Source organism: Lutra lutra, chromosome 10 (assembly GCF_902655055.1).
Source record: "Lutra lutra chromosome 10, mLutLut1.2, whole genome shotgun sequence".
NCBI classification, from domain to species: Eukaryota; Metazoa; Chordata; class Mammalia; order Carnivora; family Mustelidae; genus Lutra; species Lutra lutra.
Window position 1 is genome coordinate 2,453,583 of NC_062287.1, and position 6,565 is coordinate 2,460,147.

A 6,565-nucleotide genomic window follows, 5' to 3' on the forward strand; every position below is an offset into this window, starting at 1 on the left:
CATGTAATTCCAGTTGAGATCTTTTAAGGACCATGGTTTGAGAAATTTTAGCCCAGGTTTCGGTTTCCTGCATTTTTTTTTAAAGCCCCGAGCTGTTGTTATTCAAGCAGTAACATTAAGATTCAAATCTCTGAGCTTATGAAATTATGGGAGGAGGCGGTGGTAGGTTCCTGATCATGTCTTTTGTGAAGCCAGCCGTGGGCTCAGCACCCTAGTGCTGTGTATGGAGCGGAGTACATATTTCAGGGGCATTCGGGCCCTCTCTGTGGTCCAGGAAAGGTGGGCAGTTACCCCAGAGAGCTCAGGCAAGATGGAGCGTGAGGGACAGGGTGGGAGTGTGAGTTTCCTGGGACTTCCTGGGGGGGTTCTGCCAGTTAATAGGAAACGATGTTTGATTGAGTTTATCAGGAATAGGTGACACATCAGGCGGACAGGACCCCCTGTTTCATCAGCAGTGGGACACTGTTGACGACCGTTTCCCCAGATGTCACGGGTAGGTAGGGGCAAGCTCACAACACGAAGATAACCAAAACCAATGTTCAGAACTAGTTTGACGATCATATTTTCCTGGGATAACTTCCCAAACTAAAACTAACAGTTCCAAACAAATTACCTGCCTCAAACACACAGGACATTCGTCGGTCTCTTTTAATAAAACTGCTAAGACCAAAGTCCCAGACGTGTGAGTGTGTGAGAGAAGTCAAGATCTGCATTCCTTCTCTCTCCTTCTCCCTTCTCCTGAAGGTCACAAGAAGGTGACAAAGGAGAAACACGGATGCAGTCCGATGTACACTAATGACTAGGATTGCTGGAATGTTGTCAGGAATTCTAACACTCAGAGTGAGAAAATGTTGAAAAATCTAAAATTTTTAAGAAGACATGGATCTAGTTTCTTATGTAGAAGGCACCTTTCAGCGGAGATTCCCTCCTGATGGTTGAGGCTGATAGTCCGTATGGGAACAGGAGGACAGAAAAGAGGATACTGTCTCTTTTTAAGTTACAATCATAGTGTTGGCCAACAAAAACTTTTTATTACTGACAGCTATCTGCCTCCCACTATTGCTGTTTCTGAAAATATAGGATAATGAAATGTGGTTAATGCTGGAGAGTCTACAGTCCTGCTAAATGAAAGGTCTCACCTTGTCTCTGCGTTCTAATTAAGGAAAGAGAGACCTAACAGGTACATTCTTTTTGTAGGTCTGACTCTCTTCAGTAGAGTTCATCAGCCGTATAATTTCATCAGCCGTATAATTTAGGCAGTATTTTTTTTTCTAACTTTAAAATAACAGAACTGAGGGGTTGATTAAAGACACCAAGTTTTGAAGTAGTAAACCACAAAAGAAACCTGTTTATATGGCTCATGAATTTTCTTTAACACCAAAACTAATGATAAAAATAACCACAATGACAAAGGGTTAAAAAGGAATTTGGTTTTAGTGCATGAAAATGTATAGGAGAATTCACAGATGGTCTGAATTGAACCCAGAATTCCAAGTCCAAAAGTATGAATTTCTGTCCCAAGGACAAAATTCAGAGACAGTCTTGGGAACAAAAGTTCCAAAGTAAGGAATATGAAAACAAATTATAACTTGGAAACTAAGGAACTGTTTTCCCAACTTTTTAAAGTTAAATAAAGTTGATTTTCTATATTAGAGAATAGAGACCTGAAATATAGTGGCTTGTTTCCCTAGAAGGACCTTCAGGGATCACTACTGTTGACCACGGATAACATATGTACATGTTTTTTGCTTGGCAGGATTCTTGTGTTCGGGAATTGGGGAATGCTACTTAGGTTCTCCGCCTGAATTCTCACAAGTCATTAATCTCTGAAAATTATTTGTCAGGCAAAGTCACAATCGATAAAAACCTTGTATCTTAGAGGCATTAAATAATGGAGAGTGTTCCCCTGCAGGAAAGTTAGGGTCGGCAAATGGGGTGAGGGGGCGTTCCCGGCTTTCTTCTGTTGTCACATGGAGGCGGTGCTTCCAGAGTCGGGGGGAAGGGGCTCCGGAGGAACCTGCACCAACAGGGAGAAACTGCAATAGGGAGGAACGGGAAACGGACTCAGAAAATGGTTTCTGTGATGGCCAGGCAGAAGGGGAAAGCTGAGATCGAGAAACCGAGTAACAGAGGTGGGGCCAGTGGTCCAGAATGAGCAGAGGAGACCTTCCAGCTGGAGAGATGAAATATCAGCAGAGGAAGAGCACAGGTGTTTCACAGCCCAGGACACCGAGGGAAGAGCGTGAGATACGCGGGTCTCCGACGGTACCGTTGCACAGTACCTACCGTCGTGTGCGCCGCTCCTCTAGGGGTTTCTAACATGGTTACAGAGGTGGAGTTGGTGACAGCCACCGGCAGGGGTCTGTTGGAAGATCCCCTCTTCCCCTATGGCACAGTCTCCTAGAACTTCGGGCTCTGGGCCAGACACTGTCAGGTGTGCATGGAAGTCATTTTGGGGACTCCTCAAGGTCACAACAATTGTTATAATCATACTAACGCACCGGGTCTTCTTTACTGTGCTGACATTTTCACTGACCATGCAAGGACAGCAGTGGATAAAACTGCTGGCAACTTCTCACACATCAAGGTAGGGGCCAGAGACGACTAGGAGTCATTGCATTTCTCATTGTCATGCAACACACACATACACACACACACACATGCCAAATTTATTTATGAATGACCTTTGTAAAGCAATAACAATTACTAGTTTTATTAAAACTTGACCGCCGAGTATATGATGTGTCCTTTTACTCTTCCGTGTGACAAAATGAGAAACAGGCAACCAGCTCTTCTGTTGCCTGCCAGAGCTCAGTGCCCCTCTCGAAGCAAAACCCTTGTGTGACGATGTCCCTTGCTCCTGAGTGAGCCCCTGCATTCACGAAGCATCATTCTCTTGACACTCCAGCACACGGACAAACTGTGATTCTTCACCCTTAAGTAGTTTACAGATATTTTCTTGTAAAGAAAGAAAACCCAACACAATGAAAAGTGACGCAAACCTGTCCCTTTAAGGAGACAGCGGCCAAGGATAATATTGGTGCTTTAAAGCAAAAATTAGGTCTTTTGGAAAAACGGTATCTGCCGCCATGGTCTTGAGGGCTTCTCAAGACTCAGAGATGTTTCTGTTGAGGTTCATGGTAATATTAATAAATGTGATGTTTTACAATACTGTATAATGAAATGTACCCACGTGTGGGAGGTCTTTATGACTCAGTAAGGCACTGTTCATCAAATGGCTTCTGTGGGCAGCTCTAAAACCTACGTAGGAAGAAGATCCATTCGAAGTACACAATAGACGGTGGTTTGCATAGTATGCTTAGGACACACATAAATTCCCCTGTCCTTTGTCCTGCAGATATACACACCCGCCCACACATGTGCACGTACAATATGCAAATCACAGTAACCTGTGGGATCGTGTTCTCCTGCAGTTTCCTCCAGCTTGCAATGCTCCCATGATACTCACTGTCCCCGCATCTGCAGAATCTTCCCACGTAAACTACGGCTGTAAGTGTGGTCACCATATTTCCCCAGCGTGGTCGCTCTGCTCAGACCCTTGTAGGTTGCTCCTTACTGGGGTGTCAGGGGAGGGCATCCAGAGGATGTGACCACCGCTTTACCGTGATCTGGACCAGGCTGGTCAGAGCCTCCCCACCCACTCCCCTGCCCTTGGAATCTGGATTCTTCTTACCCTCCCAGCCTCCTGCAGCTGTTCCAAGGGCACGGCCTCAGGAAAGTGACGCAGTGCTGAGACCCTCTGGATGGTGTGCCTGACCGAACCGAATTAAGGCCTCCAGATAAACCCTGAAGATTTGGTGGGCGGGTACAGAGATCTGCTCATCTCTTCGCCACCCAACACAAGCCCCGTCAGAAAGACCCATTGCTTCTCGAACCCTCCCCCTACCAGTCTGGAGCCGTCTGCCTGCCTCCTTCTTTAGTCTCTTCCTGTGTTCCACATAAGGGGCTGATTTCAGATCGTACCTAGGAAGCCCCAGAGAAGATTGCAAACCGGTGTGCAGGCCTTCTAGCACTGCCCTTCCCTGGCTGTCCAGATAACCACAGGGCAGAATAATTTGGGAAGGAGGAATTTATCCTTCTCGACGTTTCCTGCGTACTCCGCAGCACGTACCTGCCCCCAGCTACTTCTTGACTTTCGACACAGCTCTCCCTTCAGATGTAAACCTGAACTGTTCAATGCCTGCAGAGAGAAAATACACAGGTCACTGTTATAGGAAACCACTCGTTTGCATTTATGAGGTACCAATGGAAACAGCTTCGAAATCCCGCAATCCTGCTTAGAAGTTCCGTGAAGAAGGAAACTACCAACGAGGTGGCGCTGGCTGTCATGGCTTTAGGATTTTGCCATCACAGTTCCTGCTCATTCATTTATCACCTCAGTCAGGCTTCAGTCCTTCATTTCACTGTGGCTTCATAAATCTAATATCTGATCCAAATCCTCTTCTCTTAAAACAAACAAACAAACAAACAACAAAAAAAACCACATCACCTCCTAAAATGCGAAAGGCATCGAGTGCGTTGCGTTGTCATAGGGCCATTCCCTAGGTGGGTGACTGTGTCCTCTGTCCATTAGAGCTGTCTTGAAAGGTGTCAGGCGAAGTGTGTCTAAATATGTACATTTTGTGTAGTGGACAAATCAATAATTTCAGTAATCAAACATATTCAACTTTGATCTATGAAAATTCTTAGAGAAATTTATTTTTCATTTTCATTTTCATTTTGCATTGTTCAAAGAGAGCTCAGTTGCTCAGCATTCTTATTTCATAAACAACCCTTAATACACTTTTAGACAGTTAATGTCACCCTGGGTCTTTGATTTTGTTTTGTTTTGTTTTTAATAAATATCTCCTGCTCCATTAACCTTCTCTCAAGCGGGGCTAATTCTAGCCATTGCATCATGTTGGCTGCTCGTTACCTATCTATTTCAGTGTTGCTTTGTTTTCATGTATCGTTTTAAAACACAAGACGGAGTCCGTCCCGTGCGGCTCCAGCGGCTCCCTCACGAGGCTGCATCCCGGCCAGCCCGTCCACGGCACCTCGGCCCCTTTGTTCTGCCGTGGGACACCTGCCGCCGAGTGTGCTGTGTTCAGAAGACTCCTTCTGCCAGGACACTTGAAGAACCAAGTAAATCAAGTCCACAAGCAGCGCTTGAAACGACATTAAGACAAAACATGAGCATTAGGTCATGACAAAGTGGTCATTCTAGGATTTATTCACTTTAATTCATGATTTTTGGAAACACGTTCTGAAAGATGACTGAAGTCACGTGTTCCTTAGTCCCAAGAGTGCTTGACCAGGCATCAGACTTTGGAAACAACACTGTTCTTTAACACTGTTCCTTATCCCATCTTTTAGCCTCATTAGTCTGACTGTGATCGCCTGCAACCAAAGGCCCGTTTGTTAGACACCTGCTGTGGGGAATGCTCCCAGGCAGGCGCATGACCTGGAAAGCTCGCCGCGCATTGGCAGGTGTTCGAGACCACGGCTGTAATATGGGTCAGACTCACAGAGGAAGAAACAGCCCTGTGGTAGCTCTGATTCGGGAATGATTCTGTCCAGGAAGTCAAAAAAGGATCACAGAAGAAGCTGGGCCTAGAAGAATGAGATGAGTCAAGGCATCAAAGGCTGTGGGCACAGAGCTCATGGGGGACTGAAAGCATGTGCTCTATCCGGGAAGGAGAGAACAACTCAGGGATAGAATTCGGTAGAAATAGAAGTAGCAGAGGAATCGTGGGCCAGAAAAATAGATCAAATGCCACTTTTTGCATCGATTGCTTGTGAGAACATGTACAGACGTGGTTGTATTAGAAACAAAAGTCTGGAGAAAAGTGGGCTGTAATCTCGGGGAATTTTTGAGCCATGTTGCAAAACTTATAAAGAGATAATAAAGAGTTGAGGGTAAATTAAAACTCTGTGAGAAGACAGTGGGGTTGGGGGAGAGGGTTACTGATTCAAGGAGGCCCGATGAGGTCTAGGTCAGGGGCATGTGACGTAGAACAGCCAACAGCCCGGAGAGAGCAGAAGGGCCATGAGGGGTACCCTGGAGTGAAACGAGTAGGAAAGGATGGTCATGGCAGACGCTGCCAGTGGCCCCCTGTCCACAGCGTGTGCATTTCTCCACACTCTGGGCCAACTCCCATGTGCCCGCACCTCTGACGTGGCCTCTGACGTGGCCTCCGAGTTGTTCCCAACCACCAGAGCCTCTTCTCCCCGCTCAATGGTGCAAGGATAGCCCTCAGGATTGAGCACCCTCCCCCCAGGGCTGATGGGAATGTCTGGATCAGTAGCTCGTCTCCCCTTCTCTTGGTGGGGTTGTGTGGTTTGTTGGTTTGAGTCAACATCCATGGTCACACTTGCACCCTGTCTCCCGCAGGCAGAATAGGAGACTGGGGTCTGATCGAGAACGAAGCAAGCCAGATTCACAGTCCCAGCAAGTATTATGGGAATGATAAGGTGTGATGGAGGATGTGTCTTAAAACCTTGAACATCCAAATTCCCTTGAAATTTCTGGGTCTACAGGAATGAGCAGCCATGTGGCTGCTGG